The following is a 14,440-nucleotide window of genomic DNA, read 5'->3' as shown; positions in this document are numbered from 1 at the left end:
TGGTGCCTTGTGCTCAAATTCGACCAGGAGATCAGATTTGGGAGGTGTAAGTAATCTTAGCTGAAGTAACAATATGCCAATTCAAGTCAGTAAACGGAGTGTGAAATGTATCTGACTACACTGAGGTGGGGGTGGGGGGGACCATTCACAGGGTGTGGAGAAGGTAGCTGTGCATTGTGGCAGGAAAATGGAAGGATAAATAGCGTATGGACCAGTGGGTAGCAAGGTAAGATTAGCATTCTACCTTCATACCCATCAAAAGACAGAAAGCCCGAAGAGGCAGGAAGGATAAAGACTAAGACAGAGACAAATCTGCGGAAAAGGGAAAGATATTTAGATCCACAGGAAAGGCTTACACAGAGAAAGATGTACAGATAAACCTATGTCACAGAGCTGTCCGTGTTTGGCTTGACCCTCCCAGACCGCTTACTCTCTCTTTCAATCTCTCTCTCTCTCTCTCTCTCTCTCCATCCCCACTCCCCCCCCCCCCCCCCGCCAGGACAGGACATGGTATGCACCCATCCTCCCTTGCTTCCAGAGTTTTTTAGGGGTGCTGCTAGCCATTTTGCTAAGAAGAGCCCCTGCTTTGTAGTATGTGGCCAAGGAGATAATTTATCTCATTGAAGCACCGGGAAGACTTAGCCTTAAAGAGCCTCCAGTGTCTTTTGGACTCTTTTACTTCTGGACATTGAATAACGGACCACATTCAACCGAACACCAGAAAGGTCCAGACGCTCTGCAAAGGGCAGGAAGCACAGCACTTCCGAAGAAGAGTTTTCTTGGCCCTTGGCTGGTTGGGCTGAGTTTTTGTTGTTGTTGTTTCTAAGTGCAATAATTTTTGTATGTGTGATTTTATCAGGAAGTTGAATTGTTTTCTACCCACATGACCGATCAAGCCCGTAGCCCAAGAGGGAACAGGCATTGTTAGTATCAAATTATACCTCATTGTTAAAAAGCGGCATGGCCACACATGAGGAAACCGTAATTCTGCTTCACGGAAATTGAACTGGCAAAATCTGTACTCCGACATTCAGATGCTGGATCAGGAGGGGGGGAGGGTGCAGGGGGGAAGAGAGAGGGGTTGTACCCACGGATCAACTGCATATCTTTTCCAAATATGAAGAGCTGTAATTCAGCTTCAAAGTAGAGTAGGAAAAATATTTAAGTCTTAATTGTTCTAGTTCTTGATGGTTTTCTTCCTTATTAACAGCTAAGTGTTTTTTCCTTGGCCCTCTTCAACTAATATCACCCTCCAGATTCTTTTTCAACAAATCAGATCTGGTTCAGAATGGTTTTAAGAAGGACTCTTTAGACTCCACTGCTGTCTGAGCAACCTTGGTGCCTGGAGTTTGCATTCCTTTATCTGTTGACCTGCAGACATGTGAAAGCTGTTTCTTTGAGAACTGTAGGCTGTGAAAACGCACTTTCTTTCCCCCAAAGAGCTGGGAACTTATGAAGTTATGGCAATGAGCTGCAGCATGCTAGGACAATTATTTGGCGGCATTTTTGGGTAATATTGTCAAGCGTTTCTATGGATTCCAGCGTTTGAGTTCTTTTCGTTTGGTTTCATTTTTGGTTGTCCGTTTCATTTTAACCAGTGTTAACTAGTAACATTTTATTCTTCCGATTTTGTACAATTACAGTACATGACTGTGCATTGTGACATTTGATGGCATTGTGAAGCCTGTTATTTTGTGTCACTTCCTTAAAAAACAAGAGGTGATGGTATGGATATACAAAGGAAAACATTTTGAGTGGAAAGTAAACACAAGCTGACTGCTTCACTGTGGCAACGTGACTGTCCTGCCTCCCCGTGCGCGTGCGTGCTCTCCTCTGTGCATCTGATCTGATGGCTGCCCCTCACCCTGGCTTCCCTTCATTCCCGATCATCTTCATGAAGCCATGTACCCAGGATCAGCTTAATATTTTATCGGTGACCTTAGTGGTGGTGAAGGATGCCAAGTGAACAGCTCCACACCCTACTGTCTCTCGTCACCGAGGAGCCCTGGCCACCGCGGACCTTGGCACTGTTCTGTGCAAGACCTGGCCAGCGAGTGTCAGGTTCACCTTGCAGGGGGAACAGCAGAAGATGCCCACACCCTGCAGGTTAACAGCTTGGGCTCCTCAGGCATTGTCAGTTCTTACCTCCTTTCCTCTCCTTCTCGCCTCCCTGCTGCCACCTCCTCTTCTCACCCCTACCTCTTCATTTCCCTTCTTGGACATGTTGATAATGTATCACCCACTCCATTCGCGGGAACACACAGGGCTAAAGAAAGGTGGTGAGTGTATGTGTGACATCCTTAGATTTTCACACAAGGACAGGTCAGGAGTGACGTGCGCAAACTTGGATGAGCCGATAAGGTGCATGGGTAAGCCAGAATCCGTTTCGTTTTCGTAGGCTGGAATATTACTTCCCCTGAAACTTAAAGCACTTCATAAATATTTCATGTTTTTCTTGAGCACCCCTTCAGTGTAGGGATCAAATAGTACCAGATCAACTTTCCCAAAAGAGAAAATGAAGTATCCAGAGTTTAGACTGGAGACTCAAGAGTTTAGACCACAGAAAGGGCACACGAAAGCACTTTTCCAGATGGCTCCCTCAGGGGTCTCCCCAGCAGTCATTTTGTCCATTGGTATGCTGGTGCTCCTGAAACTATAGAATTTAGAGTGGGGAAAGCATCCATCCATCAGAAGGCTTGGATTTTGAGAGATGCAAGACAGCTCAAGAGGGGCAGAGAGAGAGTGAGAGAACCCCAAGCAGTCTGTGCACTGACTCACGAACCATGAGATCGTGACCTGAGCTGAAATCAAGAGTCGGGTGCTTAACCAACAGAGCCACCCGGCGCCCGAGAAGTCTTGGATTTTAATCCCAACAGATGCCTTTGGAACTTGCCTCTCCTGAATCTCAGTTCACCAACTGTAGCAGTGACCTCCTCAGAGCTCTCTATTTTTCAGGTATAAAGAGTATCAGCATGATAATTCACCCAAAGATGCTCTGTATCTCGTCCCTTCGGGTACCCTAAAACCATTTTAAGCAGCTTCATTTTCACTCCAGGACTCAGTGTGAGCATTCAGAGCAGAGGCTGCCAGGGCCTCTGTATTATTAATAAGGTGTTTTGTTTTGTAATCATCTGAGTCGTGCTACAACCTTCTAAACATAGAGGTGCTTAGCACATGCAGTTCATACTAGCCTCTGTGGTACAGAGAGAGAGGAAGACTTTATCATCACAAAATATTTAACTTGGAGTGCTATTGACATCAGATTTCCTCACTGCAAAAGTCAGTTTCTGAAGTTAATTGAGAAACTACCATGAAGGCCTAATTTATAAATTTAATGTCTAATACCAACATATCCACCACTACACATGCTTTTATGTAACTTGAAAAGGAAAAAGAAAAGTGACAAATTACAACATTTTTTTAGGACAGCATTTTGATTCAAGGCTTATAAATTTTCCAGTACAAAGTCAATGTTACCCTTCCAAATTTAAAATGAGAGAAGCTAGTAAGATTATTTTAATCTCTTATAAAATCTTTTATCAGATTTTCTAATGTCTTTTGTTATAAAAGCTGTCCCTGCCCCCCCCCCCCCCACTCCCACTCCCCCAAAGGCAATCCATCTCTCAAGGAAGGTGTGGTATTAACATATAAAGCAGGATCTGGAGACTTTGGATCTGAATTTTTTGCAGACCATATGATAGCTGCTTGCTAGTGGGTTGGCCCTTAGCCAAGGAGTTAAAGTTACTGAATCCAATCTCTAAGAGCCAAAATCCTCCCTGCTTTCTAGCAAGGAGGCCTTCCTTTCCACCTCAGGAAACGTCTGATGTAATGTGCCTCAAATTAGCTGGCTCGCTTCCTGGCTCACAGCTTTCTAGCCTGGTGTTCGGCACAGGCTCAGAGTCCAGAGGCCATGCCCGGGACTAAATATAACATCTACTTTGGCCAAAGGGGTTATAAAGCGACCAAAACATAACATATGCAGACTCTTACCCCTAGTTTTTCACAGCATTTGACGCATTTGAAAAACAACTTAAGCTATGACATCTCTGACACTGGGCCTCCCAGAACAGCCAGAGGCTTTTTGTCAGTTTCAGCCCATGCAATGGCAAGGCCTGATCCCGGTGGGGCCCTCAGTTAAAGATGGGTACGGTGTGTAGCTCGGGGAGTCGTATCACCAGGGACATTAAGAAACTGAAGGTTGTCCAGGGGCGCCTGGGTGGCTCCGTCGGTTAAGCGTCCGACTTCAGCTCGGGTCACGATCTCACGGTTCCGTGAGTTCGAGCCCCGCATCCTGTGGTGGCCTCTGTCTTCGGATCCTGGCTCCCAGTCTCTGCCCCTCCCGTGTTTTCTCTCCCTCTCTCTCTCTCTCTCAAAGATAAATAAACATTTTTTAAAAAAGAAGGAGAAGAAGAAACTGCAGGCTGTCCAAGGCAGTCACCAGAACCATTAGGGATGTGGAAAACAACAGGTCAAAATTACAAGACTTGAGAAAATTGAGACTGTTAAGCCCAGAGTAAAGGAAGATTCCTTTGTTTATTCAATCATTAATTCAACAAATATTTGTTTACCTAATCATGTGGAATGAATCAACCAACCAAGGAAAGATTTCTTGACCCCGTGCAGTAGGCTAGGCACCATCGTAAGCACAGACGGTGCCATATGCTATCTTCTAAAAATATGTCATGGAATCAATTTTGTCGTTGTTGGAAGGACCAAGAAAACATCAGTCAAGACTTTTTCAACATGTTTCACTTATATATCTCAAAACTTAATATATTTTCTGCAGTGAGGGGCCAGTGAGGATAATGGTGTTGGGCTTTTCCCCTATGGTTTATAGAACAGCAATACTAGGTTCCCATCGTCTTTGTTGCTCATCAGTCACCACAGACCGTGACACAGTCCCTCTTCCTTGATGAGAATTATCATATATCTCCCTGGAAGATGGCGGATTCTTTTCTACTGAACCCTTCCAGTATGTAGGATTGCCCCCTCACCAGGCAGTCCATCGCTTCATTTGTCAGAAAGCATTACCAGCATTCCCTTCCTCTGTCTGCACATCTAAGGACTTTACTGACACTAAGGATGTAGGAGTCTGTGCCTCTCATGGATATAGGCTTGAAGCCCAAGTCACTTCCCCATTTTGCTAAAAGGGCAGGTGCTGTGTGAGTGCTAGAGTCCAGAGCTGCTTGGGACAGAGACCTAATTTCAAGCCATTCAATTTGAGAAACAGCCGATTTCGAACCCTCTCGAAAAATGATTTATTTACTCAACATCCTTTACGAGACACTGGGGCTGTGAAGATGGATGAAACAAGGTTCTTACCTCAAGGAATTTACATTCTATTCGGGGAAATTTGAAGTGAAACTAAGGGCAACAAAGTGTTACAGATGCTGTGATAGGAAAACATAAAGCATCCAATGCAGGCTCAAGAGCAGGATAGGTGTTTGTTTTCTCGAAGGGCCAAAAAAGACTACACTGCCATATTAAAGTATTAAAGACTATTGAACTATATTAAAGAATACTAATGATGTACACTCATTTTGCAATCAGCAAGCATTCAGAAAACCCATTGTGTCATTCACCAGGGCCCATGTGAGTAACCTAACCTCAAATCCTGCCTTCTGAAACTTTTCTTTTTCACTTGACTCTAAAGTGACAATTTCTTTCCGAGCCTCCACAGACAGCTCCAGCTCATGTGTTATTCAGCAGAATGCAATGAATTTACTGTTACTGCAAACGTAACAGAGCCTATTGGGGCTACATTTTCCAGCTACTTGTGATTGTGCTGTCCAAGGCAAGATAGGCAGAAATGCTAAACTCCGCTCCTTGGCCTGTGACCCCTGATGATCACCCAGGAGCAACCTTCCATCTCTGTCCATCTGTCTATCTATCTATCTATCTATCATCTATCTATTTCCATCCCTCCAGATCAAGATGGTGATGCCAAAAATACAGAAGGAGGCTGGGGCCCCAAATCACTACCTGGAGCAGGAATGAATGCCTGCTGCACCGACTCATGATGTGACCAAGTAACACATTTCCATTGTGTTCTCACAGTGATTATGGTATCGTCAGCTCTGGCTGTCACCCTGCTCTTAAATAATATGGCAGCACCAGGATATGCTTTACAACTGTGTGTGGCTTCAGTTACCGTGGGAGTTTTCCTGGGCAGTGGTGTGGACTTCCCAATAAAGTTCCCAGAAGGCAGGTGAGAGATGAAACAGGGCAGAGCAAGGTCACCCCACAATGCAAACAAGTTCTCAGGAAAAGGCCACAGGAGCAATGATGGTTCTTTTAATAAAGTTTTCTATGGAAATATATGCCTTCTTCTCTAAAGTGGTTTTCCCCCACGTTAGATCTCTCCTCTTTGTCACCCTGTTTTAAACCCTATAACAAGACCATTATATAGGAACCCCACTTGAGGTCTTTAGCCTTGAATGAGGCTATTGACTCTGAATCAAAGTCCAGGGTTTCTGTGAACAACAGGCCCCACAGTGGTTTCCAACCAATAAAAGCCCAAACACACAGGAGGCCGTGAGGCTCGGCAAGGGAGGTGAAGCTCAGCCAGCCGTGCCTTCGTGTCTCGTACATCACGGTAGGCTCCAGAGCAGCGGCTAGAAGTTCAAAGCCAGCTGGCACAAAGTATTTTTGTTCACTTCTACGAATACCAAAAAGTCCAAAGGGCCATTTAAACTACAGAGAGGTCACTGCAGCCACTACTGCCTTTACAAATAGAAAACAGAATGGTCTCGAAGGGCCCCTTTATGTCCAAAACCAAACTGGATCACTTCCCCCCCCCGCCCTTAACCTGTGAGTGAATTTGGGAAGCAGCATCGCAGAGTGGAGCGGTTTAGAACAAGGGGCTGTAGATGGAGGGAGACTTGAGCTGAGATTCTGTGCCTGACTGTGACTCAGTTATCTCATCTGTGAAATAGGCACGGTGATGGTAGCTTTATGGTAGCACAGGGCTTCAAGAAGATAAAGGAAACAACATGCGGTGGGGCTGAAAACAATACCTGGAGAAACAGCATATTGCATAGCTGGCGGGGACAAGCAAACCTCCCACAGTCTCCAAGGGCCATCTTGGAATTCTTGAAGAGATTTGGTAAGAGCATCTGGAGCTGGTCCCTGAACTGGGCTGGGTTAGTTTCCCCAGGATGACAAGTGAACCCCCACCTCCATTCCTACCACACACAGTCACAAACCTCAGAATATAAAGGCGATGCAGCCTGTGACCCAGTGTGGACTCCTGGGTCATAGGCATGTGGTGCCGAAGCAGGAGCTGGTCCTCCAGATCAGAGTCCTGGATGGTCCAGGCCTGACTTTCTACTTTGACTCTCTACTACCCAGTGAGTCAACAGTGTGTATTTTGCGTCTGGGTGCACAGAACCCCCACTCGAGGCAAAGCCATGCTACGGCCTGATTCGCATTCAGTGAAAACATCTGTAACTGGGTAGGCAAGCTGTGCAAATTCACTGCATAAAACAATGTGTGAAAAGCCGACCACTTCTTTGAAGACAAAGAAGCTGATCTGTACAAACTGTAAGATGCAAGAGTTACGAGTTAACCCTCCTGGGTGGACTGAAGAAGGCTCGGAGTGAGCAGACGCCCCTGGGGACACCGCTCGATGCCTGAGAGAATGAGTCTCCTTGTCTGTGAGCGGGAATAAGAAGAGTTTCCCCGACAGGGTCGTGTTGAGGATTACGCGTAAAGCCCTTGGTGTGGTGCCTGGCGGTTTGAGGACGCGGAGTGACGACTGAAGAAGGGCAGACTTGGAGTTCCAGCGGCCCGTGCTTGTCAGAGCAGGGGGCCCTTGAGAAGTCACCACCGCTGAGCCCAAGTGTCCCCACAAAGTACAAGCAGCCCCGTGGAGTTGTGGTGAGAGTCAGAGCTGGTTGTGTAAAGCACCAGCTGGGGGCCTGGCAGCGTCTGCGTGGCGTAAATGCCGTCCGGTTCTCCAAGCCTCTCGGCGGGTTCCGAACACCAAACCTCCCGCTCATTCCAGCACCGAGACGTCCCCAGAGTAGGCGTGTCCCGTTGATTCCTGGATCCCCTGCGGGAGCACTTCTCGTGAGATCCCGTCCATGAGGCCCGCTCCCCAGGTTAGCAGTTACAACCCTCCGCGCTGAGTGCTGCCACACTTGGGGTCAGCCACTCGGTAAGGGAGGCCCCACCTGCACACGTACATCTGACAGGGGTGTGGGAAACGCAGTCTGACAATTGCTAAAAGAAGTGAGAAGCACCCAAGCAACTTCCAGAGAGCTGTTTTAATTTGCGTTTTGTAAATCCATTGCGCTGTCACCAAGGCATAAAACAACAGTCATTTTCCTTTTTTTTTTTTTTTTCTTTTTCCTATTGCTACAAGACAAATGAAATGAATTACCTAAATGTCTACACTCTGCCCTGTAAGACTGGTTGTAGTGAAGAGGTAATAAATTCACTTCCCTGGGCTGCTTTCCTGATGCGAAATGTGTCTTCACTTATCGGCTGCAAAATACTGGGTTGCCATGTCATTAAGACTCTAGACCTTGTCGCCTTGCAAAGGGCTATATTTTGTAAGCTAGACAACAGATCGTGGCAATTGTCTTCGACTGTGGCTCAATGGCTCTGCCCCTTTCATCTTGTGACTGGTCACGCTGATCCTCTTACCACATGCCTCCGAGGAGCCGAAGAAGACCCTGTCACTGTTAGGTTTACTGGATAGACCACACCACAGACTGACTTGCAGCAAATGTGTATCTCTTCCTGGTTCCAGCCCGGCCATCACCAGGAAAACTGGGACCAGGATCAGCTAGTATTTGACAATTTATCGGCATCCTCTGTAATGTCCACTTCAAAGCCTATGTATGAAACTAAAGAGATGATATCCAAAGGCTATTTTCCTGTCTAAATAAAGCATTCCTTTGAAGGGGTGGTCAGCCACCTGAAATTTCCCAACAGTGTTAATGACTGCTGAGATCAGATCTAATTGTGGGCATGGAATAATCAGCTCCCAATATACCTTCATGTTCACCTGCAAGGGCCTTTGTGGAGGAGGGAACCTATGAGACCTGGGCCAGGGGCTTCCAAATGAGGCTCCGTATCTCCTCTCTGCAGCGTCGGCGACAGAAGCTCTGACTTTATCTGTTTGATACAGTGGTATGTTATATAAAATTTCATGTTTTGAAAGGATGCTTTTTATGCTTCCAATTTTTTTTTTATACACTGGCCTATGATATCTGAGGGTAAAGATTTGCAGGATATGCAGAAGTCCAAGAGAGCGGAGTCCAAATTTAGTTTTTCTACTTACTGTGTGACTTTGTACAAACTACTTGACTTATGTCTGAGTTTCAGCCTCGTTATCTGTAAAATCTGTAATGTGAGAGATCGTAGGGTACTGAATTCGGTTCTTGTTTCCCTTTCCCTAGAATAGATGGGGAGCAGAAGGACTTAGCGGGTGATACCAGCTTAAAGTAAGACACTTTAAAACAGGACAAGCTATACATATTAATTTCTCACTGTGTGTTATTCCTTGTTTTTCCATTATCTGCAAGAGACTGTTCATTTGGGGGGATGACAGGAATAACTAATGTTGGAGAAATCATGCTCCATCCACTCCACAGCCAGGCTTCAGGGACACGGAAAGAAGCAGGAATTGGGCCAAGTGCCTGGGACTACAGTCAGGAAGGAAAGAGCTCATGGGACCAGCCTGGACCAGGACCATCTGGGCCTGGCAGGAGCCCTGATTCATTGCCCATCCCATCCCCACACCAAACCAAAGGCATACTTTCTAATATTGTTCCGGTCTCCTTGCACGAGCATTGAGAGGAGAGTGCACAGACCCAGTTCTGGTGAGAACTCTAACATAATCCCTCATGCAGCCTGCATAAATTTACTTTTCGAAAACAAGTAAATCTCAATTTCCTATAGATTTTCTTAGAGAAAAGTACTGGAAGGAAGAGTTTTACGTGATTAGAGTATCCTATGACCCAGTGCGTCTTAAGTGGAGGGAAAGAGAAAATTTACTGCTCACCTCTTATAAGCAGTATAAGACTACAGTCATTGGGATAAGGAAACTCACTGGCTCTTTGGGGATAATTCCCCAACAGTGCAGCAAGCTAGGCTTGAACAGTTAGTCCTGCTGAAATGAGGAGGCAAAGATCGGAGGTCAGGCACTGGAAGGAGCTAGGATTTCCAAAGAAGGGCACCAGAGTGGAACTATTTGTGCAGAGACTGGCCACAGAAATCTGGAAGTGAATCCCCAGTTTGCAGAGGGTAACATCACCCAATGTTTAGCAGAGCATGGCTGCCAAAAGGGTGAGAGTGGAATAGAGCTACCAGCGGAAGCTGTGCTGGGGGACATTAGAGGTCCAGCCCAGCAAAAGGGAAGAGACCTGTTTAACACCCTTTAACACTTTGGGAATCTATCTGAGATAGATCTACCCTAGAAATTCGTCCAAAAAAGGAAATTCCTTAGAAGTAAGAATTCCTTAGAAGTAAGACTCCACAGTAAAAACTACTCTTGACAGGTACAGACAAAGGCTAAAATTAAGCAATAACCAGATATGCAGAACAGAGAGAGCTTGTAGATAAAGCAAATCAAGTTAGAAGACCTTATGAAACACTTTGAGCCATCAGGATCCATCCTTTGCATAAAATCAAAGACATAAAAGTTCAAAGTGATCAGCCAGTACTGAATTGCTTGCCAGAACAAGAATACTCTTCAAAGAAAGATAACAGGTTCTAGAGTATATAAAGCATATCTATAATGCCAGGTATATAATAAAAAAAATTACTACACATGCAAGGAAAATGGAAACTAGAACCCACAGTGGGAGAGAGAAAAAGCAATCAATAGAAACTGAGCCTGAGATGATCCAACCCAAATGTTGGATTTAGCAGATAAGGATTATAAAGTAGATTTTATGTGCTAAAAAAAAATTTTTTTAAGTCATTCAAAGAATTGAAGAGAAATATTTTAATGAGTAAACAGAGAGTCTCAGCACAGAAACGAAAGTTAAATAAAAGCATGAAATGTAAAACCTGCAACTAATAAAATACAATAACTGAAAAGAAAAATACTCTGTATTAACAGCATGTTGGAAAAAAGATCACAGGGGTAGGAGAGAGGAGAGCTGGTGAGCCTGAATACATAGTAACATAAATTTTCCAATCTGAAGAATGGGAAAAAAATTGTATTAAGAGACACCGAGATTGCTGGGATGATATCAACTGGCTTAATATGCATGAAATGGGAGGCCAAGGAGAGGAAGAGAGAAAGCAGAAAAAAGTACTGGAAAGAGTATGGGCTTCGATAATGGGAAAACATTATTCATTGAGGTGCACACAGGATAAATACCAAGAAAACTACATCTATTAACTTTATAATCAATCTGTTGAAAATGAAAGACACTGGGATAAAAAATCCTGAAAACAGCCAGAAGGAAAAAGCATGAATGATGACTGACTTACCATTATGAACAATGGAAGCCACAGATCAGTGGAATAACACTTCTAAAGTTCTAGAATAAAAACTGGCAACCTACATTTCTATATTCAGTGAAATGTGTACTTTAAAAAGCAAGGTGACTCCAAGTTTGGGCCCAGATGGAATCAGAGAAACTGGATTTACCCTCTAGCCTGAAAAATTAAAAAACAAGCAAAACGTATGAAAATAATGAAAGAACAGTTTTCAAGATACTGGACACTGGTCATTAAATGGCTGTGATCATTGAAAGATGAAAATCAAACAAAAAAAACCCTACAAGTGCTCCAGCTTTCTACCTAGATATTGTCTCCAACCTGGACTGCAGGGAGGGAGAGCCCACTTGGGAGTTCACAGACTCCTTGAGTTGAGGAGACAAATCTTATAATGAAGCAAGGACAGAGGGGCTAAGGTTCATAGCACAGAGTAATTGAGAGGAGGAAGCTGTGTGAATAGAGAGTTCTGGAGATCTCTATAGGATCTCCACAGAGACTTATGTTGAAAATGAACCAGCGCAGGCACATGAGAAAATGCTCAAGGTTCAGGCACCACCTGAAAGGTTTGGAGGAACAATTCTCAGAGCTCACACAGAACCAGGAATAGTTCTTATCACCATTGGCTAGAGTAGAAAACATGCTGATTCATGGAACAATAGGTTGGGTATTCAGAAGGGTTTTGCCTCAAGAGTGGCATAAAATTAGGTTTAATGCAAATGCCACTCTCAAGTTCCACCTAACAAAGGCAAGATCAGAAAGAACCAAACTCTTTCCCAGTAACTTCACAGCATCACAAAACAAAGCATGAAGATATTTATAGGAATACAAAAGAATCCAAAAAGGTAAAACCTACAATGTCTTTAATCTGATTAAAAATCACCAGGCACATAAAGAAGCAAAGAAATAACACTCCATAAAGCATTAAAAAGATCAATTAAAATTAACCTGTAAGTTATGATGATAGAACCCATAAACAAGAACATTAAGACATATATTTTAACTGTATTCTCTATGATTTTTTTAAAATTTATTTTGAGGGAGGGCAGGGGCAGAGAGAGAGAGAGGGAGAGAGAGAATCCCTGCACTGTTAGTGCAGAGCCTGATGCAGGGCTCAATCTCATGAACCGTGAGATCATGACCTGAGCTGAAACCAAGAGCCAGACACTTAACTAACTTGAGCCACCCAGGCACCCCTGTATTCTCTATGATTGGTAAAGTTAAAGAAATATTGAGCAAATGGAGACATGGGAGATATTTTGAAATATCAAATCAAGCTTTTAGAGATGGAAACTCTAATGTCTGAAATGAAAAATACAATGAAAGAGACTAAAATCAGACTGGAAACTCCAGAAGAGTAGTGAACTTGAAGACAGCAACAGAAACCACCCAAAATGAAACTCTGAGAAAAAGGACTGGGTAAAAATTAAAGGAGCATCAATGAACTTGGGAAAACATCAAATGGTCTAATATACATGCAATTGGGAGACTTTCAAGGCTAGAAAGGCAGGAGGGACAGAGAAAAAAAAAGGAAGTAATAATTGCTGAAAATGTTGCCAAATTTAGTAAAAACTGCGATCCCACAATTCCAAGACGCTCAGTGAACACAAAGAACAGGAAGAAAACTACACAAAGGCCACGCCATAATCAGATGGTCTAACCAGTCAAGAGATCACCAGTTTGGCAGCTGCAATTAATCCAGTAGCGGTGGGTGATTCTAGTTTCTAGTTTCCCCCTCCTACATTTTCAGAACCAACTTCACTACACCCCCTCAGAGATACGAGCATCAAGTGTCCAGAATCCTCTCCTCAAAGGTCTCTGTCCCAGCTCCTCATGGCATCTCTCCTCTGTGCTCCTGAGGCACCAGCACCAACGCCAGACGGTGCCTCCCCCAAGGCTCTGGATCCAAGATTCCTAGGTCCCTTCCCCCAGACTTCTAAACGCTAATAAACCCAAACCCTTCCTTTGCTCCCCTACACCAAAGTGTGGAAGCTGTGTCCTGTTATTACTCAGTGTTGTCTTTTTGCTTATGTAGCCAATTCTTTAAATTAAAGACCATTTAAACAAGAGAAGGACGAATGCATCTTGTTAGGTGAAAGTATGAACTTTTAAAAATTATTAGATGGAATCTCAAATAAGTATAGAAGAGTAAGTATACAGGCCAAGTAGCCAGAACTGGAATGGATTGTTTATTGAACTCTTTCAAATCTACCCCTTTTCTCATTTTTATGATTTGGGGCTTTGCCAGGTGTGTTCCCAACGGATTCTGCCCAAGGAGTGTGCTACAGGCAGACAAGAAGCTAGAGGGGGCAAGGCACTTGCTCCCTTCTGTTTTACTTCCTGATCATATTAACATCACCCTCATAATAGTTCTTTACTCTAGAAGTAGCAATTGATCCCCAGCAGGTTCCAGTTACCGGTTTGTTTGTTTTCCCCCCACACTCCCAGAGCAGCCTCACTGTGCCCTCAAGGAAATCTGAGTACCAGCTGGCTGGCGTGGTCTCCTGAGGTCTGCATCCCAGCTCTGTGGGTTTGCTTCACTGTTTTCTCAGCTGAATTCTTATCTGAATTCCTGAGGCAATGGCACCAGACAGGTTGTGCCTCCGTCTCAGAGGTTTGTGTACCAGCTGTGGGGTCTTTCCTCTAAACTTCTCAGCTACCACAGACCAAACTCCTCAGATGTCTGGATCCAAAGTCTGCAGTCCCTCTCCCTCAAAGATCCGAAATTCTGTTAAGCCCAGATCTCCCCTTTGTTACCACAGCCCAGAAGGAGGTAACTGCTTCCTGTAATCACCACTGTGGTGGTATTTTCCATTGGAGTTTTATAGCATAAGGACATCCTTATAAATTACACCAGTTCTTGTAATATCACTTATGTCACAATACACTCAGGTTATCTGACCTTTCCTATCTATTTTCTCTTGTCTTATTGAGAGAAAATTTTCCACATTTTCAGAGATTTTCAATAAGGGCCGAGTTATAA

The 14,440-nt window shown here is 44.3% G+C and overlaps 1 protein-coding gene across 2 annotated transcripts in view; it reads left to right on the top strand.

Annotated features, from left to right (window-relative positions):
- PTPRO (protein tyrosine phosphatase receptor type O) overlaps positions 1–1,784 on the top strand; it is a 248,354-nt gene extending 246,570 nt beyond the window's left edge. For both annotated transcript variants that reach the window (XM_058743573.1, XM_058743572.1), the window contains one exon: positions 500–1,784. The gene's annotated coding sequence lies outside the window, so the exon portion shown is untranslated. The remainder of the gene's footprint in view (positions 1–499) is intronic.
- Positions 1,785–14,440: the final 12,656 nt, after the last annotated feature.

This window comes from Neofelis nebulosa, chromosome 8, assembly GCF_028018385.1.
Source record: "Neofelis nebulosa isolate mNeoNeb1 chromosome 8, mNeoNeb1.pri, whole genome shotgun sequence".
Lineage (NCBI taxonomy): Eukaryota > Metazoa > Chordata > Mammalia > Carnivora > Felidae > Neofelis > Neofelis nebulosa.
Note: the sequence above shows the minus strand (reverse complement) of the source record. Positions and strands in the feature narration are given on the sequence as shown.